Source organism: Eufriesea mexicana, unplaced genomic scaffold (genome assembly GCF_001483705.2).
Source record: "Eufriesea mexicana isolate 0111107269 unplaced genomic scaffold, ASM148370v2 scaffold1482, whole genome shotgun sequence".
Classification (NCBI taxonomy): domain Eukaryota; kingdom Metazoa; phylum Arthropoda; class Insecta; order Hymenoptera; family Apidae; genus Eufriesea; species Eufriesea mexicana.
In genome coordinates this window covers 931,404-957,360 of record NW_016909634.1, presented here as the reverse complement: position 1 = coordinate 957,360, position 25,957 = coordinate 931,404, and the positions used below count along the sequence as shown (strand labels likewise).

At 38.1% G+C, this 25,957-nt stretch overlaps 1 protein-coding gene across 1 annotated transcript in view; it reads right to left on the bottom strand.

Moving 5' to 3' along the window:
• The window catches only part of LOC108548288 (uncharacterized), a 601,332-nt gene extending 575,742 nt beyond the window's left edge, over window positions 1-25,590 (bottom strand). The window contains exon 1 of the mRNA XM_017901144.1: window positions 25,260-25,590. The gene's annotated coding sequence lies outside the window, so the exon portion shown is untranslated. The remainder of the gene's footprint in view (window positions 1-25,259) is intronic.
• Window positions 25,591-25,957: the final 367 nt, after the last annotated feature.

Here is a 25,957-nt window from a genome sequence, read left to right as displayed (position 1 = left end):
ATTTAAATATACCAATACACGTATAGCGACCAAGTTCTCATCCTTGCCAATAGATGGAAGGAAAGCGTTTCACTCTACTTCTAGCATGATGTTAGAATAGCTGAGGTGATAGGGATTCGGTTCTACAAGTTTCTCAGATGACTCCTTTTCAGCAACGCAGAGTACATATACTCTCGTAATGGTATTCCCACACTTGCCATACCTATTCCATAACCAAGAGAAAAATTAGACTGATTTTCATCGACGAATTGATGAAAATCTCTAGATAGGTCCATGTTTGACCAGGCTTGAGAACCACTGATACGGAGTATCTCCTTGACCAGAACGTTCCAAGAACTGATCAAAAATTCGCATACACCAGAACGGTCGAATCTTCAGATATCAAACACCTAAACTCTGCATGGAAAGTACTCAACACCCCGGATCCCATTCTAAGATCCACATTTCACAGATTACGATAAATTCGACACGAATCACCAGTCCGGTTCCCCGGAGAAAGTGAAATTCCCCGTAAACCGTGATTTGTTTAGATCGAATTCATACGGGACCACCGTGGTATAAATCCTGCGTCTGGTTGGAGACGGGGTCGGAGGATCGCAGAGCCCAGAGAGGTGCTCCATCGCGATCGTATTTCGCACTTTGGGCCAACGAGTGCTAGGACATTTTCGGTCAGCGTTGTTCCGCGGGTCTGCCGCGTGGGTAGCCAGCCGGTGGAAAGGTCCCGAAGGAAACGTTTACGGCCAAGTTAACGACTAATCCTGACCATAGTTACAGTCATTAGGTCCAGCTTAAAGCAACGTTATTGCTTACATTAGTCACCAACTCTGCCCACTCGTGTAGCCGTGTTCGATTTAATTACCAGCCTTGTTCGTCAGACGGTTGCCCCTGTTTTCGTGGCGAGCATTTTATTTCGTTGAATTGGAAATGAAATCGGGTCGATTGCAGTTGTTTGGAATTTTTACGAGTTAGCGCTGAAACTACCACGACCGGTCGATTGGCCGATGAACGAGAGAAGGATAGTAGATGTATCTTAAAGAAAAATAGAATGAGAGGAAATTCTGCAGACACTCGTTAATTTCATACGTGAACGAAATCAGACATTTTCTTGTAATTCGGTTTTCGAAAATCAATTTTCTTTTTACACTTTCTCGAAGCAGATGACTTGGAAAATGTCTACGTAAAAGGATTTGTTCGAATTCGTAAAAATTAGCGAAGTTATAGATATTTAAAGTACAGTATAGAGATATTGTGCAATGGATAACGAAAACTTCAAACGCGTTTTTCTCGAAACCATATTTTTGGAGAAATACATAACCAACTGGCTAACGGGATATCTCCCGTTTTAGTTCACCGATTGACTCGAAATTTGGAGGAGACCTTCACCGGGTATAGCTTTATCCCATGAACCACGGATTTCAAAATCTGATATTTTTTTCTATTTTTATTTACCACTCAAAGGACAAAGTGCACGAGGAAAATTGATATTTAGATTTCGAAATGCTGCCATTTTTTTAATTTTCGAAATTTCGCTGTTTCGATGGTTCATGCTATAGCAGTATTTATACTAATTACGATGCTTTTTAGTTTTTTCGTTTCAGATAATCAGATAGTCCGCAATCGTGTCAGCCATTCGAGCCTGCTTTTAAAACATGATTTTCTCACGATTGTTAATAATTTCGTTAAGCAAAAATTGAACATATTTTTTATATATAAATAAATATGAGTGCGAAACTAATTTTATATACTAAAATGTATCATGGTTTCGTTAGAAAAAAATCCCAAATAAGTCAATTTTTATTGGCCGGATTACAAGGAATACCCCCATAAAAGAACAACTTAAATGGTAATATAATTATACACTATTAACTTATAAATGAAATTATGAGATACATACTTATACAAAATTTATAATATGAGTAGAGATTATTTTTATTTAAATGTAAAAGGTGTCTCTAATTTTCCCCGCGAAATTCGAAATACGTCAAAATGACGCGCCCCGTAAATTTTAAGGAAAAATAGAATAAGCGGAAATATCGATAAATTAATTGAATTTGTATTGAAAATAAAATCACGCAATCAAGTGACCAAAGCGATTTTTAAATCAAAAATTTGCAAATAGTCGTTTGAGCTATACTAGGTTTAATATTAACATGGAGTTTGGGTGGTGGGGGGTGGCAGGGATGACAGGGATGAAGATTATTGTTCAGTTCATCGAAGCTTCGTTTACAGGGTATTTTTAGTCAATTAATATGTTTTTGAGGTTAGAGTTTGTGTTGCAGATATACCGCTTCTTTAAAATTTAAACATAATTCATATCTCAGGAAATAAATAGTACCATATTACATTATATCGTCAGATAAGAAATCGTGGAAATAAACACTCGAGAATAATTCCGTTAATTTTATATAATTGACAGATTCAATAATGAAGATGTTATTCGGAGACAGCAAATATCAACTTTAATATTTTCTTTCCTGTTTTTCCTGAAATGAAATGAAATTTTTCCAACTGAAAATTAATCAATACTTTACTTGATCGATACTTACAATATAATATGTTCCAAATTTTCTCTAATATAAATCTTTCTAGTAACTTTTTTTCACTAAATTATTCAGTTGTTACCTTATTCAAGGTTTTCCAGTATATACTTTTATTTTATTAGTTTTAAAATTTGCGTCTATCATACATTTTTAATTTATTGCTTAATTCGTCGTTAATTCTATAGTACACTTTATATCCTATTCAAAAAACATCTGTTTTATTAATCACAGTTAACCATAAATATCACACAACAATATTTGTTTCTTTTCACCTATATTATTTCACAATTCCTTAATTAGAATATCCTGAGAAAAATCATATTCATCTCTAACCATAAATTTCACTAAAATTAAATTCATTATGATACGTTAACAACAATATCCATTTCTTTTCACCTATACTATTTCACAATTCTTCAATTGATAAAACACTCTGAAAAAAGCTATATTCATCTCTAACCATAACTTTCACTAAAATTAACTTCATTATAATACATTAAGAATAATATCCATTTCTTTTCACCTATACTATTTCACAATTCCTCAATTGGTACACTCTTAGAAATAATCACATTTATCTCTAACCATAAATTTCACTAAAATTAAATTCATTATAATACGTTAACAACAATATCTATTTCTTTTCACCTATACTATTTCACAATTCTTCATTTGATGAAACACTCTGAGAAAAGCTATATTCATCTCTAACCATAACTTTCACTAAAATTAACTTCATTATAATACATTAAGAATAATATCCATTTCTTTTCACCTATACTATTTCACACTTCCTCAATTGGAACACTCTGAGAAATAATCATATAATATTTATCTCTAACCCTAAATTTCGCTAAAATTAAATTCATTATAATAAGTTAACAAGAAAAATGCAATTCCCCTAAAGAAGACATTAGAAATGAACAAAAGGCCGAATGTAGATAAATCATTACACCATTTCCGGAAACGCACGGGCCTAATCAATTGTATTTTAAAGGATACTCGAGGAATTGCGTGCAACAGAGTCAGATCGATAATCGCGACTTCGAATTCAATTTTCAGCAGCTCCTCCATTTACGACCACTTCTCGACTGTTTGCCAACAATGACCGATTACACTGGCATTTCGATGACCAATTGTGGGTCAAAAGGTCAACCAGCTTACCCTATACACGCACACGCTCGACTGAGCCGGTGTGCGTACGTACGTGTGGAGCATCGGGCAAGCAGCGTTCCAGAAAGGCACACAAGCGGAGAATAACTCATTTTGAATTTACAGATTAGGCGGTGAATCGAGCGGGATTTATGGCGTTTGACGGCCGCCTATTCGAGTCAGGGATGCGACTAATCAGGATGATTCTCGTCGCATTATGCGCCCGTTTGAAATGTATGACGAAAATTCGACTGCGACTGTTTGATAGGAGGAACGAACGAGTAGCTTAGGAAATTTATATTTCCACCATAAAATGTATAATAGGAATGACGAAGCGAAGGAATTTTATATTTCGTCGCTTGTTTTAAATTATTATTAATAATGACGGATTTCAATGGAAATTGCAAGGTTTATGTATCGCAAACATAGAAACTAAATTGACGAGGACTGAAAATGGTATACTGCGAGTAAAGAGTAGGCAAATGTAAATTTTAGTAATCTGATACACATTTTTCCATTTATTTCGCCCATATATCTCTAAAGATGATAAACGCTGAGAACCCCTGGCGTTCAAGTGATAAACGACGTAAGTATCAGAATTAACGAATACATGGCTTGTATTTATGCTGAAATCTTCATTTTTGCTATTTATGTCGTTCCATCTCTTTAATTTGTATTGCAATTATAATTAGATCGTATTATGCAAATTACGTATTACAGATTAGATCAAATTTTTCCAAATAGTCTCAGTAGTACGAGAATTTTTGGTGAATAAGAGATAATTCTTAATTTCCTATGTTTCTGGATTAATTTTCTTATCCAAAATAGGAGAGGGCAAGATCGGGCAATAAATTGATCAGAATTTTATTATAATAATTTAAATGATTATTTCAATGTCAATTTTAACTACATCAAGTACAAAATTCAATTACGTGTCAAATTTTTCATTTTTACGAAATAATTCCATTTTATATATTTTTATTGAATTATTAATATATTTAATTATTAAATTGTTATATTTATGGTATAATATTGAACTCCGCGTTGAAAGAACATTCTTTTGATTCCTGCAGCCAATTGGGAATTTGTTAAAAAATAATTTTGCGTTTTTCAAAAATTGATAGAAATTTTAATCACTGAAATATTCGTCGAAGTTACCATAATACTCGGATACGGACAGATTAACTATTAATCAAGCAGAGTAACCAGATTGCGAGTGAATCACGCTAAACAATAACATGATATGCAATAGCATAATTCAGTTCAGTTACTAAAACGAAACTCCGAACCATAAACCGGATTAATCTCCGAATTTCTTCATCTAAATCTCTCATATTATAATCTGCGACGCCGCCAGCAGCTAAAAAATGTATTCCATGGCACATCTTCAAAGTTCGTGCGGCAGAGAACGTCTGATAAGAGAGCTTGGCACGCGATATTTTTCACGAGACTGTTTCTGAAGTTTCAATTTCATACGTTCTCTTCTTTCATGGAATATTCCTGTATCTCCCACGTTTTACCTCCTTTCCGTCTGATATTTATTTAGAACTCTTTCTCCGCTAAATTCTCCACAGCTCTGCCACCCAAGCTCGTAACACTTGCCACGAAATAATTCAGCTGGGTGGAACAGAGACATTCGGAGCTCGTTATCGCAATAAAGAAAGAAAGAAGAAATAGTGAAAAATCCAAGATCCAAAAATGTAACGAAATAATCCCTATCGAAAAAAGGGAAAAAATATGAAAGATCTGAAAAAAAAGGTAAAAAATCCAAGATCCAAAAATGTGACGAAATACAGGTAGCACTCCTACAACACGGCATCCTATAACACGGTTTCACTATAACACGATTCATAAATTGCGGGAACCCTCCTACAACACGGCATCCTATAACACGGTTTTACCCTAACACGATAAGAAAATTGCAAAAACCTTTGTACAACACTATACTTTTACATGAGCAGTGACGACAAAGAAATTTATTAAATTAAAATTGCGTCAAATTAAAATAATACTTTTGTTCTTCTTTTTGTTTTGTGTTGTACATACGTTTATATTTGTAATAAAAATTAAGTTGTTCACGTAGAATTAAACAAAAATTTGTTCTTAGTAAGTTTTCGAAACGTAACCCCCCTTTTTGTACCAGTTTTGGATCTCATACAATACGGTTTCACATAACACGGCATTTTCTAGGAACTTATCTATCGTGTTATAGGAGGGTCACCTGTAATCCCTATCGAAAAGAGGAAAAAAATATGAAATATCTAAAAAAACAAGTAAAAAATCCAAGATCCAAAAATGTGACGAAATAATCCCTGTCAAAGCTTATTATCGTCGAGAGAAGAATCTCCGAGAGGCAGAAATCCTCTATAATCTCATCTACGATACATTTTCGATCGTCCATTTTTGCTGCCAACCCCCACCACGTACCCTACCACCACGCGAATATCAGAAGCAAAAATAAAAATTCCCTTTCGCCATTCGGACGATCGGCTGAACGATCGATCGACGCATTTAGACTGCTTGTTACACGATTATATACCTCATCCGCCGAGCTGATACGTAATCCTGCTCATCGACTACGACGCCCGAGAAGAATCCACTTACAAGCGGTCGATCGGTCCGTCGTTTCAAAATTAACTCTAATCTAGGATCAGACCGCTTATAAAGTGCTGTCGAGATTTTGCCGGGAGGAAAAAAGAATGATCGTTACCAGTTTGCCTAATTGGACGACAACGAACGAACGGTCTGTTCGATTATCCAGCCGCGAACCTGTGCGCCGCCATGTTTCAACATGGCGACCGATCGCGCGTTCCATTTTGATGCGATGGTTAGATCTGTTAGGCAGGTTTGAAATTTGAACCGAAGCTGACGAACTTTTTGAAGGAACCCTGTACGAGTTTGAGAATATTATCTGAGGACTTTAACTATAGGGATTAGGATATTTAGGTGTGTTAAATAGAGAGCGTTCTATCTGTAGTGGCGCCACAGTCGACGTAACCTCTCTTCTTTATTTTATATCAGACTCTGTCGGGTTTTCGAGGACTTGGCTTCATTAATGGGTTACCTCAATTACGTTTTCTCGTTTATACCTCCGTTTCGTTAGAGTATAAAAAGAGACGGACAGATTTTAAGTAGGTCACCGTATAGAAACTGACAATCAGCCCAGATATTACCATGCGTCATCAGCTATTCGACTCTCCACGATATATGCTATACGGATACTACTAGAGAGAAAACCGTCGTACTAGTAATGTCTGTACATGCAAATTTTTATGTGTCGTAAAATTTTTTATCGACGTCTCGAAAATTATTAATACCCGACGCCGTGATACTCATAAGGTCACTGCTATTTTTCGAAGGAATATCTAAATATCTTTTTAACAGATTATATAAGATATATAAAAAGCAGAAGGATGAAACCTGCATACTTAATAAAAATTACGTATTATTCACTGCTTTGTTAAGACTTGATTTTTTCAATAATTTTGTCTACTCTAACTCAAATAAATGTTCAGATATGAAATATCCGGTTGCTTATATTAAATTTGATATTATTTATTGCGAGTGTTGGTTTTATATGTATGAATGGGAATTAGGTAGAATAAATGAAAGTCATTTGGGATGATATGAATGTAATATGTGCGAGTGGAGTCTAGTATGAATGTTGTTAAAAGAATGTTTAGAAGAATATGCCAGAATGAAACAGTTACCTGAGAATCGTCATAAAGTAAACATATGTTAATAAGAATAAGAGAAACAGAAAAGAATTTTCAAGATAGAGTCAATCTTTGTGTTTAAAATAATTTATTTAGAATTGTTGTCAGTATTTAAATATTATTATCTAAATATATTAATTTATTAACTGTTAAAAAACGTGCAAGATATTGGTATTCATTTCTATCCATATTTATAGCACTCAATATTGATTAGAATCAATAACTAATAATAATAGAATAATGTATACTAAATTTAACAAATAGTATTATAAACTATATAAAAGGTTATTTTTTTAAGACAAAGTTAAATATAACCTCCTTCAACTGTAACCCTAGTATTAGGAAACTATAATCATTTTACTTAAGAAAAAGGCAATATTAATGCGAATACGATTTTGCAGATATCATCCCTCTCGAGTTTCCGAAAATTCAAGAAATTTCGAGAACTTTCATACCTCTCCTATCGACCAATGATTATTTCGAACGCAATCTGCCGGATTACCCGAACTAATTTTAAATGGAATAATAATATCGCGGAAGATAAATGAAAGATGGAGCGGGAAAGTATTATTTCGGGCAGAGAATCGAGCTACCCGTGTGCAAAATTGACCTTAGCGAAAATTCGAGCTAATGCTCTATCTATCGTTAATATGTCGCCGTGTACGGTTCCATTCAGCCCGGAGCGTCTTATCGTGCTGATTGCTTCTAAAGACAAAGAGAAGGAGAGAGACAGAGAGAGCCGTTATTTGGGAAACCGTGTTCGCTTAATATCCAACCATACGTTATCGATACTTAATCATTTATCCGCCAATACGGTATTTCCACGGTGCATTACGTGAACGGTAACGTTCTTCTTGTCGCGCTTTTTGGTCTCTCTACCATACCCCGTTCATGGAGAACAAAAGCAGTACCTAAACAGAGGTACGGGAATTTGTAAGTAAACTCTTGGATAGTCAGAAATTCTCATACCTCTGTTTAGGTACTACTGAATTCTTGGATAGTCTAGGATATTTCGCACTATTGAACGTTTTACAGTTAAATCTGGCTGAAAAGTATTCCTGAAGGACTAAAACTAGGTTAGGTGCATCAGCAGTTCGATGAACGAAATGAGGATGAAAGATTGGAATTTATTTATTAACCATTTCGGTACGAGCATCGACTATAATTGACAGCCAGAGATGAACGCGAACAGCCGAGCGTCGACGTCCACTATAGTCGGTAAGCGCCGCACCTAACTGGTTAACCCCTTGCACTATTATTAGGAGTCTGATTAGTGAAGAAAATTTTAGACCAAACTTGAATATCACGAGTCAGGCTCGTTGCTTAATTTCATGCCAAACGTGGATATCACGAGTCTGACTCGTAATCGACATTTCGGGCCAAACATGAATATCACGAGTATGACTCGTGATCAACATTTTGGGCGAAACACGAATATCACGAGTCTGACTCGTGGTCTTAATCTCGAGCCAAGTATGAATGTCTCGAATAGGCTCGCTGCTATCTTGTTTTAAATTTTGACACTTGGGCTTTTTTGACAAATCACTATTGCACACACTATACTGTCTATATACTATATGAACTACCATATAAATTGATTTTTGTACGTATATAATAGGGACTAAGAAATTAATTTTTGATTTTTGGACCCAGTTTGACTGTAGATTTGAAGATGAATTACTGTAAAGATTCTGATTTCTAAATTTATTTTTGGTCTGTCTTAAAGCTGATGATTTCTGTGATAATGTTGACTGATTTTATTGTCTTGTTTGAGAAATTTCGAACGGTAGTTGGATTTACGTTAACTTATCGCTGGGCTAAGTTAGCGGAGCTGATATAGTGCACCTCTGAGGACCCTATTTCTCCTTTCTTGAGTTCCCAGTGCGTTTCTCCCGAAGAAGAGAGTCCTTTGCGACGCAATTGGGGCTCTGATAGGATTTGTGGTGTCTCGTCTTCTACACGAACCCATAACCTTATCAAATCTCGATCAATTTTTCCAAGCTTTATTGAAGCTAATATCCTTATCTGCACTCTGTCGTTCTAACCCTGATGTAATTTAGGTAAATTTCTACGCGCTCTATATTTTCAGTGTCAACATTGTGCCTCCCATATTGCAAAAAGAAGAAGAGAAGTAAAGGAAGATCTCGATGAAGTTTATAAATTGATCTGATTAAAAATTCAGAAGATGAGCCTTACCTAGCACGAAAGAAAGAACAGAACTGATACTGGGCTTAGTTCACTTTCCAGCTTGGTTATTATAGCAAGGCCCTGGTAAGCTGGATTAGCCATAGTTTTAGTATCAGATTTCTTTGGATCTCTCAAGAAAATTTTTTAGATTTTCTCCCCAAATTTGACCAATTTTATAATTTTTCCATGACTTCTTTGACCAAAAATACACCTCCTCACTAGTTAATTCACTGTCAATTGCTAAGATCTTGATTTTTTATTTATTTCAGGTTAGTTTAAGTTACTTTATTTTATCCACTAATTATTCGAAAGTTACTCACATCGAAAGAAAATCAAATAAAAAGGGAAAACGCGAAGAAATTTGGAATTTACTGCAATATACTAAAATTTACGACACATTTTAGTTTATTAAGTTAAAAAATATCGAATCGAAACTCGATAAATTTTTTTTTTGTCGGAACTGTTTATCGAACGACACGTAGTCGAAATACTTTGAGGGTGAAACATATATAAAAAAAAGAGATCTCTTCTTATGCAAAGTGTAGCGAGCTGTGACGTGGAGCTTTGAACAGTTTGATCGTCAAATTTAATACTTTTAGCTTTTTTTCTGCCGTATGGACTCAAAGCGATAAAATTTACGAGGTGGATAGCAACATCGATGGTGGAAATAAATCTACCGATAGTTTCAATGGCCGAAATAAATCTACACTGCTCAATACGGTTTCAAAATTCGAGCTATGAAAAGAAATTTTTATGCCTACATGCGCTTCAGTTCCGCGCTTAATTTCGCCCGTAAACTTTTCAATTTCATCCAATTAGAGGCTTTCAGAGATCTCTCCGCTCTTGACCCACCCCTTTCACTAAAAAATTAATCCCCATAGTCTTTCTTCTTTCTTTACAAACATTAGAGTACGAAAAGAGAAGAAAAAAAAAGAAAAAACGAGGAAACTTATATTCGCGATGTTAGTTAAGCTTATGAATTTCGTTTATTTATTTTTCGTACATTCTTCGCCTTTTTATTCTAAGGAATTTAAGACCGAGATCCACTTTCCAAAACCAAATATTAAAAACAGAAGTAGTATCAACATATTTACATAATTTTTCTCTCGCAAATTTTTGTAATTTTATAACATCTTATTGGTTAGTGTACACAAATATTTATAAGTTTATTAATATTTCAAAATTCAGCTCATTGTAAAACTTCAAGCTCAATAATTCATAGTTAATGGCACTGTTTAAAGAAGCACTTTTTAGAATTTAAAATAATCGCATTTGCACAAGCACCAGTGCCCAATTAAAAAATTTCCCAAATAATTTTTGCGAATAAAAATCTTGAAATTAACAACGCGCAAACCCCAATTCCAGGTCTTGAACGAACTACAGCCTCGATCCAAAACCTTAATTGCAGGTGCCTCTTTCCAAAAGAAAAGCGGCGAAAGCACTCGTTCCAAATTTCCAGTGCCTCGGCTCGAAACGTTAATTGCCTAAGCAATTTTTTCCACAAGAAACACTGCCAAACTCAAAACCCCTAGCAACGAGTGCCAGTGAAACACTTTCCCACGCGCTGCTAAGTGCTCGAGGCCTCGAACCGAGCGACGGATTTTCGAAAATCGTATCCACCGTCTGTTCGACAAAAATTCACTTTCCATGCTCTCCTTGGCGATCGATTAACCATCGAACGACGGCTACGGGGGGAGAAAAACGCGGAATTAATCGACGGCTGGCTGTGCGCGAGTTCAAAGAGCCGGGCCGATCGTGCGCCGGTCCCTGGTAATTGGGTTTCGCAGGGGTCCGCGTTTTCCATCCAACGGACGCAACAGTTGAGATTTTCGAGCGACGAGAAAGACGTTGAAAGAGAGAGAGAGAGAGAGATGGGGAGAGAGATTGAGAAGGGATGAAAAATCTTCCGCTCTCGAATTCCGGTTGACTGATTGACACAGGAATCTCGCGAGAGGTCGGACCCTCTCATCGTCAGTTACCTACTTGCATTCCGACGTAGCTGCTTTGTAGGTGCGCCCAAAGGAGCTTGTCGGCAGAATTTTCCCCTCGCGAAACATCCCCGCGTTTAACAATAGTTTATGATCCCCGACGAGGCTGACGTTTGAAACCGTAGAGAGTAAGTGTCGATATCTGAGACTTTAGTTTCAAGGCTGTTAAAAGCTCAGTCCGGATTAGCCGAGTTAGATGGATTCGAGTCGGTTTATAGTTCAGATAGATTTGCTGGAATTGCTGTTTGTGAAGTCGAGCTACTTGATCTCGAGTCATTTGGATTTGATTAATCTGACTTGCAGTTGGTGTCTGCCGGAATGCTCGTGATGGGGAGAGAAACTGAAGAGCTCTTTGGAAGAACGACCAATAGGCAAATAGCTCAAGTCGTTTTCAGATGTCCTATGTTGAAACGTATCTTTTCTTGTTAACCCTTTGCGTTCGACGATTTTTCGGCTAAAGAAGGGTACGAGATGAAACATTTTCTGCTATGAAGCTGATAATATTTTTTGAGCAGTAAATAAGAAATTGTATACCAATTAACACGTAGAATTATTTAATTTCGATACCTTGCACACTGTTACAGTGTTTTAAATTTGATATATTAATTAATATCGAGCTTCGAAGTTTTATCAAACGGCGACTGAAGGGCACCTCTCGAGTGCAAAGGGTTTTAAATGTACATCAGTAAGAAGCTTATGTCAGTGATGGATGAAAGCACCACTTCAAACATCTATAAACTCGCCAATTTTACGAATTCGAATAAATCCTTTTACCAAAACATTTTCGAAAACGTATACTTTGAGAAAATGTAAAAGAAAGAAATTGATTTTTTAAAATTGGATTAGAAGAATACCCCCTTAAGATGTTAGTGGTGGATGAAATATCAATAACAATAAGAACAATTTTTTATTTAATTACGAAAAATGATCAAACACAAATATTAAGTATAAATATAATTAACCCTTTGCACTCGACGATTTTTTGGCTAAAGAAAAGTAGGAGTTCAAAGATTTTCTGCTATAAAGCTGACGATATTTCTATGAGCAGTGAATAGAAAATTGTATAGTAATTAACACGTAGGATTATTTGATTTCGATACCTCGCATTCATTATCTTAAATTTGACATATTAATTAATATCAGTCTTCGAAATTTTATTAAATGGCGACTGAAGAACGTCTCTCGAGTGCAAAGGGTTAATTCGTCGCAATCACATGCTCACACCTATTTTCACTATTACGACTCAATTACAACTGACCTATGCCCAATCTCTCTGGTTTGTTCTTTCTACTTTCATGCGTTACATGACATACACAGTTCGCACAACACCTCGATCATTACACGTATACTCGTTTATCACGATAACCTGAATCTATTAGATATTGGCATCCCATGCATACTTGTCCCACTCGTCCCTTTCTTACAGACATCGCTGCTTTATTATATCAGCACATATATATTCAAAATCTACGTTAACACTTTGACTACCACGTTGGTCATATATGACCGGCCACTGTTTTTCCTGTGACGCCACGGTGGTCATTGGTGACGAACTGACTCTCCTCACAACATATTGGCTCTGACCTATAAGAATTGTGCAATACCACGCATTCTAGATCTTCCATTCGCACTTCCAAGAACATGCATATCTACATTTGTGCCATCACTCGACCTCACATATTCACATTCGCACTAATAAAACTAAATCCAAAATTTCTTCACTGGATCGGTCAAACTATTGTCTAAATATGCTAATTTATACTGTCACTTCTTCATTCGTACTTGATATGTAACATTTTATACATGTAATGTCCTTCGTATTGAACTTGTTAAATCTACAAATGTACATTAATGGGTTACCCGTTAATTATAAATAAATAAATAAATAAATAATTATGTCACTTTCGAAGTGTATTCTTTGTTATAGTTGTCGACTGTGTAAGCTTCTTACTATTGTAAATTTCGGGTTCTTTTATGAAGCAGTTGTTGTCTATGGATGATTTAATATCTGAGAGATGTTGAGGTGATGTTTGTTCTTTAATGAAACTATTAAATCATGTAGAGAAAGTTTGCATCTAATACTTGAACATGCTATTTATGGTCGCGTGAAGGAACTTCTTGGAACAAGGTTACACTATTTGATTACGCTCCCTGGGTTAAAGTTACACTAGTTCAAGGAGCTATACAATGATAAAGCAGAGGTTTTATTTCAAAGCGTTCTTACAATACAGAGCTATCCGCTTCCCTAACTGCTTAAGGCAATACTAAGGAAAAAGTAGCTAGAATCAATGTAAACACAGCTTAACAATTACCTGACTCCAGACTGAAGAAGAGTTAAACCGAAACTTGGACCAAACTGAACCCCGACCTAGTCCAAATCTACACCGATTGCAGATTTAATTTAGTTCGCTGAATAAGTACTTCTATTTTCTACTGGTCTAGGCAATTGTGGAAAATTGAAAGTCCGTTATAGCAATTCTTGGAAACTCAAAAATAATCGCATGGATGACAAAAGCGATGATACAATTTGGCTCTGAATATCTCATGAAGCATGAGAAATTGTTCGACGCGACGGCAATGGAGCTAAAGAAGCTCAGTCGAAAAACAGGGTCAAAAGGTTAGCTAACATCCATATAGTCGAATTATCGGGAAAAGGAATTGTTGGAATCGTGCATTTCCGATCTATCAGCAACGAAACGTTTTCACCGATTCTGAAAATACTTGACACCGTACACCCTGCTGTACAACCGTGACCAATCCTAACGGCAGAGAGATTACGATCCAGGCCAATTTGCACTTTGCACCAGCCGTCTCTCTGGATTACGATAATACTGCACTTTCCGGATCGTGTAAAACGTAAACGGCAAGTCATCCATACGCAACACGACTGCTATTCCGGTCTACGCACGCGTGACAAAACACCCTATAATCTCGATTCGTTCCCTTCGATCGGTATCACGATTCGAGGATAACGTGACCACCTGTTCATTAACCCGTACCCTGGCTTTGAGACAGAGTCATTTTGAAGCATAGACATAGATTGGATAAGTTTCGCTTTTAGCTGCTTGAAAAGGAGATTAACGATCTATGCTGACTGTTCAACTCTGTGTCAAAGGTGAGCAATGGAGTAATCACGCGTTTATTGGCTATGTAGACACGAGAAAATTCAGTTGATCAGTTGTCTCTGTTAAAGAGAGGATTATTATTTTGGAAGAAATTCTCTTTTCATTGAAAAGTTGCTGTAAAGCGAGCCTCCTCGTAGTCACTTACTCTGGGAAGGTATGATCATTTATCCAGTAGCATTTGGGCTTATTAAATTTCGAAGATTCTCTTGACAATCTCTTGAGAAGAGATTTGAAAAGATGGAAGATTTTAAAACGGAGGTTGTATAAATAATGCTAGAATTACAATACGTACCTAGCTATAGTACATGTAAATAGGAATAATTAATGTGGTACAATGAAAGAAATCTAGTGGATACACTATAATTACGTCTCTGTCATTAAAAATTAACATTAATTTTATCATTAGCATTTTACACACTTTGGAATAATTGTCAAACCAGGAAGTTTGAAATCAGCCATTTTGTGCAGTTTACTAGATCTGAGGCTAATTGTAAGTTCATTTGATCAGTTGTTTCTGATAAAAAGATTACTATTATTTTGGAATAAATTCTTTTTTCGTGGAAAAAAAGTAAGGTGAGCTTTCTCGTAATCACTTACTCTGGGAAGATATGATAATGTAGCCAGTAGCATTTTGGGCTATTGAAGTTTAAACAGAAATAATCTTTTGAAAATTCTCTTGGGTTCTAAAATGGAAGTTGTATAAATAAAACTAGAATTACAATATGTACCCATAAATAGGAATAATTAATGCGATACAATAAAAGAAATCTTGTAAACACACCATAATTACATCTCTGTCGTCAGAAATTAATATTGATTTTACCATAAGCATCTTGCATGCTTTCAGGTAATTGTCGAATCAGCAAGTCTGAAATCAGCCATTTTGTGTATTTCAATAGGCCTAAGGCTAAATAACACTACTAAATTAAAAATTAAATCCATTCAAACATATTTTAAGAGGCATAAACAAGATTAAGAATAAAGCTGATCAGTGACATATGACAGGTACTGTAAAATAATCTTAAATCTATCATAAATCGTGCATAGTCCTATAGTAACCTCGTTATATACATCACCTAAGAAATTCAGACCAAAAATTTCTCGAAAGTCTTCACTTAATTATACCTTTTATACCAATACACTCAACAACCTGATCTCTATTACCGTGTCAGCACCTAACAATAAGACGCAGACTCGGTAGAGAGTCTTCCTGATGAAACCGTTAGCTGAAATAGGATGGACGAAACACGCCTTCTTTTCTTTCATCTCATTTCACTCAACCTCCTCCCTACCCATCCTTCTTTTCATCATAGCATCACAATCCCGACACCGTAATCTACAAGCAAAAATCCCAACCTTCCTGATGACTTCTGTCGTGCTTCTATCATCGGTAACGAAGCAAGAACTTGTTAGTGGTTAACAAAATATCAATAACAATAAGAACAATTCCTTATTTAATTACAAAAAGCGATCAAACACAAATATTAAGTATAAATCTAATTAACCCTTTGCACTCGACGATTTTTTGGCTAAAGAAAAGTAGGAGTTCAAAGATTTTCTGCTATAAAGCTGATGATATTTCTATGAGCAGTGAATAGAAAATTGTATAGTAATTAACACGTAGGATTATTTGATTTCGATACCTCGCATTCATTATCTCAAATTTGACGTATTAATTAATATCAGTCTTCGAAGTTTGATTAAATGGCGACTGAAGAACGCCTCTCGAGTGCAAAGGGTTAATTCGTCGCAATCACATGCTCTCACCTATTTTCACTATTACGATTCAATTGCAACTGACCTAAGCCCAATCTCTCTGGTTTGTTCTTTCTACTTTCATACGTTACATGACATACACAGCTCGCGCAACACCTCGATCATTACACGTATACTCGTTTATCACGATAACCTGAATCTATTAGATATTGGCATCCCATGCATACTTGTCCCACTCGTCCCTTTCTTACAGACGTCGCTCCTTTATTACATCGACACATATATATTCAAAATCTACGTTAACCATTACCACAGCCTATACAGTCGACAGCTATAATAAAGAATACACTTCAAAAGTGACATAATTGGGAAGAAGGCCAATTTCGAAAAATGGCCTTTTTGTAACAAATTATTTAATTGTGGACGAATTGGAAATAGTTTGGAAAATAATATATAGATAAATTTGACGAATCTGAACTAACAAGGAGAGTGCAAGTCCTTCGGGGCATAGATTTAGTTGAAACTTTGCGGGTTTATGGATTTAGTCACCCGGTTCGAGAAAATGTATCATTAAAACGGCAACTACTCGATGGTTTTTGAGATATTTGCGATTAAAGCTTTATCATTCTTAACTAGAGATTTCTTGCGAATAGTTATCGGTAGTTATCAAGTGGCAGTGCGGCTTGACAGCGATATCCGAAAATTGCCACCAGCGTGGGAATTTTCGAATGTCGCCATTAAGCCACAACTGCACTTGATAAATATTCGAGATAAATCTGTAATTAAGGCAATAATAAAACTCTCCAAAATATTTCCAATTGGTCCACAATTAAGGGATTTGTTACAAAAAAGGAGCATTTTCCTCATACTTATTTACCACGATAACCTGAATCCATTAGATCGCTCCTTTATTATATCAACACGTATATATTCAAAATCTATGATAACCATTACCACATAAGACCCTTGAAGAACGGTATAAAATATAATATAATGCCACCAGCGTGGGAATTTTCGAACGTTTCCATTAGGCCAAAACGTAGCAGAAATTGGCAATAACGCTGATTAACGTGTGAAATAAAAATACGCCGGATAAATCTGATGCTCGTAACTCTTTCGTTGAGAAAAATTAGGACGAGGGACGATTTATCATAAACTTGTCACTCGAGGTACTCTGCTTGGTGGAAAGTTTGATATAAAGTGTTTCCAAATCCAATGCTGCTCCAGCAGGCCATTAATATTTTGTCTCCATGGCGTCTAATGTACAGATTGCATCAAGAATCCACCCCACGGGGGCCCTTTCACCGTGGTTGCCACGTTCCCAACAGGGATTCCGGCCCTAATTCGAGGCAGAGCCACGTTTCACCTGTCGTTTCTCCTGGTTTTTGTGAAACTGCTAGCACGCAGCCGGATATCGTTGTCTGGCACAAAGCGTTGCAAGAAACCGGACACCTCGTGTATCTCGCGATCCACGTAACTTATCCACCCGCGTACATACGCGCCGGTGTCTCGTGTCTGAGAAGCGGAAACCGAGCCGGCAGACATTGACCCCGCGACTGGGCTGGGATATATTATGCAGAAAATTTCCGACGAAAGAAATCTGCGAAAGATGAGGACAGGAATGGAAGGGGGGTCGAAATCTGGCTACCAAAATAACCTAGTCAAATCCTGCCCCTGGTATATACATATGTACACTGCGCACGCGCACCTGTAGTGGAACATGAGAGGGCTATAGCATGGCTTTCGCATTGAATTTTTAGCAACCGTGTAAAATTTTATGATGCGGATGCTTTTTCCATCTCTGTTCATTTTCTCTTTTCTTTGCATATAGAGGTATTTTCTTCCATAGCGTACGTACACCTGAAAATACGAAACCTGTTTCCCGTTCGGTAAGCGAAGGCAGTGAAAATGCCAACGTTTGGGATAATTGAATAATTTGATAATTGGAAACTGATATATTCGTATTTATTATACTAATTTCGCATTTCTCTATTTGATCGTGTCTAGCAGTGCAAACTCCTCACACTATGCTTTATTTCGTACAGCGATTAACCCTTTCGATACGGAGGAGTTGGCCGCGGTTGTACATTCGTGGTACGAGGAAGTTTTCCACAAGAGTGGTTGCACTGAAAGCCACGAAAACGTGTTTTGCGGTATTCATAGAAATCTCGAGCGTGATTGACACTGAACTTTTCATTCGGACCGCGACAGTCATCGGTGACGTTTCGTGGATGCCGTCAATAGGCGACAGTGGTACCTAGAGAACGTTTCATGGCTGCCGCCATTGGGCGGCAGTAGTACCGAAAGGGTTAAAGTGAACTAGGATACATTAATCGAAAGCAGTGAGATTTTGAATTTTTATTTCCCCTTTCTTTTCGCAAAATCGCAAGACGATAGTGACAATAGTCTCTGAAAGAAAATTCGGAAAGGAGCAAATTGAGATAATTCGTAACGAAATATTACACATAATCCAGGATTAAAGGTTGCCCGTATTGGCGTGAAAAGAGCAGATTCGAAAGATGCTGGAAAACGGAGAAAATGTTGAGAAATAGTGAACCGTTGGTCAAATAAATTACCCCGGAGTGGCGCACTCTAGTCTGAAAATAGAACGCACTGCCTCAACTCCTAACACGGTAAACGACTCGGGAGTAGCGATTCCCAGGCACGACAATCGCGTTTCGCGACTCAACACCCGCGAATGTCCACAAATTCCCGAAAAATGTGGAACTCCCGTGGCATGAAACGAGCACGGTAACGGCGACGTGGCTATAGCAAACATCTCTATGACGATCAGAGCAGCCAACAATCCTCATTCCCGCCATCGTACCCCCACTGCTCGGTGTGCAACCGGCGAGATTCTCGGGGCGTAGATACGAACCGTTGAATAAAGTCATCCATCCGGCCGGCGAGCACCGTAGCACGCGCAGGATCCCAATTGCATGGCGCCACCGTCGCAAGGTTGCAGACATTGACCCCCGGAGACCAGAGGGAGGCCGGTGTTTTGGGGAAGGTCGAGCAGAAGGAGGACAGGGTGACTGAGGCCGGAGGGGGTGGAATCCAAGCCTTTCTCTTCGGCCCGCGAAATTTCTCTCCGCCTCCTCTTTTCTTTGCCCTTGCAAGCCTCTCTTCCGCTGCTAGACCACTCCACACAGGCCAACTCTTCTCTATGAATCTCTTTCTATCTATCTCTCTCCCTCTCTCCTTATTCCTGGTCTCTTTCCACGCGCGTTTCACTCGCTACGATCCTCTGCGACTTAGACGCACCCCCGCGGTTAAATATCCATATTTAGCGATCCACCCTCTTTCATTAAGGACGTTAATGACGGTTACGAGTCCGCGCGGGAGTCGTAGAGGGAGAAACCGCTCGGCTGGTTAATTTAGCCGTCGCTTAATGTATGCATCACTGTTGATATTATTAAAGTTCGGATCGGAGGTGTATTCAATTAGCAGCCGATACGTGTGTACACGTGTGCGCGCGTGTGGGTGCGCGCGAGGGATGGGGGGTGCAGGTTGTATCGACTCGCGGGTACGGCTGCTTCGTTTACGCGGAATTTAATACCGGCCCGTTGTTATTAGCGGATTTATTATTCAAAAGTGCCGGCGAATGGAGATTGAACGGCGGGTACCTCGCGCTGAGTAAATCAGCCGGCGAAACACCCTCGCCACCCTTCGGCTCTAGTCATTCCTGTGGCCTTAGAACCTCATTCTTTCTTTTTTTCCTTTTTTTGGTGGAGCGAAGAGAATGGTCGGGGGTGGCTCGTGTAAGGAATTGTAATTTTTATGCGTTTTATATCACGTCGGCTGATCACCCTCGCCGGAAGGTGTCCCGGAAGTTTCATAGGGGGTGAAGAATTTAAGGTGGCAAGTAATGAAGATGGAACTGACGGAATTTTGACTCGAGTCCTGTTCTTCTGCGACGTATCTTTTTCTTTTATATTTTCTAGGTTCGAGCTTTTATTTAAACGAGGATCGAATAAGGTGATTTCATCGTTAACCTTTTGCACTCGAGAGGTGAACTTCGGTCATTGTTTCATAAAATTTGGAACATCGATATTCATTAACCCTTTGCACTCGAGAGGTGACTCTCAGTCACCATTTAATCAGATTCTAAAGATCGACGTTAATTAATATATCAAATTTAAAATTATCTAACGATGCGTGGAATGTCGAAGAATAATAATTCTACGTCTTAATTTGCATATGATTCTTCATTCACCATTTTAGAAATATCGTCGACTCTGTGACAGGAGGTCTTCGAATTACTATTTTTTTCTAACAAAAATGTCGTCGAGTTCAAGGGTTAATGTATCAAATTTAATGTAATGTAACAGTGTGCGAGGTATCGAAATAATTCTACAATTCTGTTATTATATAATTCTTTATTTACTGCTCAAATAGTGTCGTCAGTTTTCTAGTAGAGAATTTTTGAATTTCTATTCTTCTCTAGCCAAAAGATCGTCGAGTGCAAAGGGTTAATAGACATTGATGTTCAGTTTTTGACCTAAGTTCAATTCGATTTATGCTATTTTAGACTTCAATTTTTCAGATTTAGTTTCCATTTCAATATTTGAATTTGAATTCAATTTAAATTTAAGCTAACGTTTCAATTTAATTTCTGCACCTTCGCTAAATGAATTTGCAATGATTAGTAATATTTATAAGAATTCAATAAATTTGATCAGGATTAAGAAAAATACTTCCGAAGGTAAGATACGATGAACTGTGAAATTCCATTTTCTTCGGGATCTTTAAAATTGAAATTAAAGCGATTGTGCTATTTCGTATAACGAATGTTGATTTCATGTGGAATTGACCGATCAGTATAAACGTTTAACGTTATATCCTGTACGTATTTATTGAACGAGAATTAATCTATTACGAAGTGATACACTTTACGAGAATACATATTTGTGTCCCGGTGCAAACATTTTTATTGGAAATTAATATCGAAGATGGGGAACAGCAAATCAAAGGAAGCCGAGTAATTAATGGCATGGAAACACAGACGACTTTTCAATTCCAATTAAAACACCGCCGCTTCGCGAATAACGATACAGAATTGAAAAACAAATTATTTTTCAATTAGTTCGCGTATTGACCTCTCTGTTTGCCATTAACGACGTATATACATTCCAACCCATGACAAGAATAAACCGAATATTGTCCTCCTTCAAATGTTTTACAGCCCTCATCGAAAAATTCGACTAAAATTGTTGGAAAATATTTAATTGGACGTATTAAGAATAAAAGACGCTTAAAATTTATCTAAATCAACTAGATTTCATTAACAAAATTATTCGATCAACAATTTTCACAAAATCTTTCAAAAATGTATCTCAAAATATTAACACTTTAATGGCCGCTCGCACAACACGTGTGTGATGCTACTGCTGATTAATAATTTATTAAATGTGTTGTTAAATTGTGATTGTTTCTTGTTTTATATGTATGTTCGCACATGTTGTATTGCTTCGTGAATTTTAAATAGAGTTTTTTTAAATTAATTTTTCAAAAATATTGCCTATCTCTGGCAACGTTTGATAAATTAAACGTGCAGCCATTAAAGTGTTAATAAAAATAATTTAGGTAAAAGGATTGGAAAACTGAGAAGAAATGAAAGTAGATAAAGAAGTATTAAATTTTCTTCTTGAATGTTACAGGTTGGAATAGAATCTTATAAAATCATCTACAAAATGTTTCAGAATTGATTTAGAAATAGTTCTGCCAATTTTTCAGCTAGAGAGATCCTCCTCTAAATTTTTGTATTCTTCAATCAACACCTAAATCGTCCCACACACGATCTTATATAAAATCTTTAACAAAATTTCTTGGAAATTGTAACAAGTAATCGCGACATTTATTGTTACTTTAAGTTAATGTGGGTCCTGTAAACCTAACGGCTCCCAGGTCTTCCGTACTTCACTTGTCTTCTGACCTCCGAGAGGGAGTTATCAGAGAGGGTTAAAAGTAAACGTTATAAGCAGAGAGTGGCAGTTTAAAGTAAATAATCAAATATATTAACCTTTGCACTCGAAAAGGAACCTTCAGTCACGGTTTCATAAAATTTGGAAGATCGATATTAATTAATATAGCAAATTTAATGTAACGTAACAGTATGCGAAGTATCGAAATCAAATAATTCTGCAATTCTATTATTATACAATTATTTATTTACTGCTCAAAAAAGTATCGTCAATTTTTTAGTAGAGAATCTTTGAATTTCTACTCCTCTCTAGCCAAAAAATATAAATAAATAGTGCAAAGGGTTAATATCCCACGCTGTAAAAAGTATCGTCAATTTTTTAGTAGAGAATCTTTGAATTTCTACTCTTCTCTAGCCAAAAAATATAAATAAATAGTGCAAAGGGTTAATATCCCACGCTAAAAATGCCAACAGAAATATCTCGAGAAATTATTCACGCTTATTTCATAGCGTCAAAACGATCACCTGTATCGAAGATATCTCGAAGCATATGAAACTTACATTAAAAAAAATTCAATTAAAACCGATGCATCAAGGCAATCACTCGAAACACCCCAGACACGCCAAGTGGAACGAGCAAGATCTAGATACCAGCACAAAACATGCCAGAGGATTAAGCGAACACGATCCAGAATACGTCGATAACGCAGGCTGTACGAATGGTGGTTTCTATGCCAGTGTTTTAAGAATGGCTTCTAATGAACAATTCGCGATGAATATTAATAAATGCTAATCTTTTTCAAGAACTAATTTCGCCACACGGAGAGTAGCCTGTACGATCAGCATTCACGCTACATCGAATGCCGGCTGAAAGGGCGAGGATAAGAGAGGGGGTAAAAGGGGAGAAAGAGGTCCTTTCGTGGCGTTCTCATGAAAATTGCTCGAAAAGCTGAATTCGTAATGAAAGTTCATTCCGGCGACCGGAAACGTTAGCCAGCTTTCTTCACGGTCCGTTTCCATATTTCCCTTCCGTCTCGTTCCAATAATAAACGTCGCCCGATTACCGTGCACCATCTCCGAGTCAGTCAAAGGGACTTCGACATTTTTCTAAATTCCACCCCTCCGCTTACACGCACACTGACAAACACAGTAACGGACCTTTGTTATCACTGATACGAAAGGGACGATTTGTTTTATGGAAAATGAACTTCGAAATGAGAGAAACATCTTTCGTCCTTTGTAACCTAAAATTTTTGCACGATGTTAAAAGTATTTCAAAATTTCGATCATTTTGCATAGCTATATCTTGCTACTATTATTCCTAATTTTCTATATATTCAAATAAAACCAAAATAATAATTCCAAGCTATCGTAAATTTGCAAAATTCTTACATTTTAAAAATAAATTATTATTTTTATTTTCTACCAAAGGATAAGTAAATTCCACGCGTTATTATGAAAAGGTGCAACCCCTTATCCCTGCATTCCTATTTCTTATTAAAATTGGCACGACTGTAAAGCATCAAAATGTTCGTCGAACTGGCGAAAAGTGCGATTCAAAGTCACGTGTGCATTCATCGGGAACGAATCTGGAAGACAGGTGTTCGCACCATGTACCCCTTGCTAAGACCCTCCTTACCCTCCTTTCCAGGGACACCTAGTGTGCATGATCCGGTAAGCAGGAACGGGGAGAGCCCTTTGCCGTTGGAAAAGCGAAACCGATGCCGGTGAAAATGTAACAAAGGGAGGCAGCCAGACAGACAGGGAAAGACGGGAAGAGGTGGAAACGTTGCATCGGGATTGAACCGGATGGCTTTAGTTCCGTACAAGTAAGATCTAATGAAGCAATTCAAACTGTAACCACAGACCGCTTCAAAGTTTTGAGAAATGCCGCGGCGCACGGGACGGCCAGTACATTACCGGCTGGTAATATCAGCCATACCGATGCCACAACTCGCCTATATCTCGCGAACTATGCGCCCCCGTTCGACTGCACACGCGGCGCCAGGAACACGCTCGAAACATTAGCGTTCATCGGCTCTCTCCCACGGAATACCGGCAAATATCACCCCTCATAATTAGTGCTCCCCTTAGAACAATAATGTTCAGAGCTAACGAGCCTGCAATCGACGTGTCGGCTACCGACCGCGTAAATCTACCGGTAAGTGTTCGAAGGCCACCTGATATTATCCCTCCCCTTCCTAGAATACGCGTGTTCCAGGAGGAACAGGTTAGCTGATGTTTACGATGCCCAAGTTAGCCTTGGATGGCAAGGTTCAACGACCTTTCGGAGTAACGACGAGCTTGATCCACGGCTCGTCGTGGTAACACAGGTGTCTTCGTGACTCGGCATGTTTCACCTTGGACAGAGAGGTGTCTCGATGACGCACGTTGGGTCTGTTTTTGTGCGGTCGAGTGTGACCGAGGGGATGAGCGAATTCGTGGCTGGAAGAAATTTCGGCGAGTGTTTCGGTGGAGACCGAGACCAGACCTAGGTGGAATGTACGTGAATTGAGAGAGTAAACAATGCTTGGTTTCGATCGAGTTCAAGGACCGACGCGAAGGTTAAAGCCATTCCGCCGGCGGAATTAAGCGTCCTGATTAAGAACGCTCGCAACAATTGTCTGTATGGATGAAACGGAGCTAATCATTGCGCACTCTGTGACTGCTTGATAACAAATCGACTCCTAAACTCGTAGACCCCTGGGGTGCATTTAAAAACCTGGTACTCGAACATCACACCTATTCTCTGTCATCTACAGTCACGCTTTTCCCCGACCAACCCCTTCGATGAGCAATCTCCCGCACGTCTTGTCAATTTTTCGATCCGGGATATCGAAAACACGATAGAAATTCCATGGGCGATCGTGTATACGTTCACCATCACCGTGAGTAACCATGAATAGACATACCTAACTGCTGGTCGCCTTGTCGACTGCACCACACGATTCTGGGGAGTCGTATCGATGTCCTGGTCACCAATGTAAAAAACACGGCAAAAGAAAAAAGAAAAGAAAATAGAAAGGATCCGTCGTAACACACACTACACCTCCGCGATGAACTATCGAGATGCCTCGGAATCCAGGGTTTCGTCTCACCACGGGAAATAGTTGGCGAGCCAACACGCGTGTACAGGGTGAACGGAGTCGCACCACGTTTCTAGACTGCCGTGTGTTCGTGTGCGAACGACGTCGGGCGCGTTACATCTCGTCACTGGCGCGGCTCGGAGCGACGAGGATCGAATCGCGGTTCGCCGATAACTGCCGACGACGCCGGGTCCAAGACTCGGCAGGCAACGCGACCAACCCCGAGTGGCGCGCATGCGCACTACCCAGGACTCGCCACCCCCCTCCCTGCCAGTCACGCTCGCACAATGCTTCGGGAGAGGCAACGCTCGCGACAAAGGACGGAGTGCCTTTTCCGGCGCAGTTTTTCGAAAAGCAACGCGCCACGGGATGCTTGTAACAAGGGAGAAGGTTTGATGATGAGTTAGGATGCTGCGGCTACGAGACTCGCGCCGCAGGAATAGAGCGTTTCTGTGTCGGGGAGATTTGTGTGCCGGTTCCGAAGATTCCGGTAATTTCTCGTGGAAACGAGTGCTCCGGCGTAA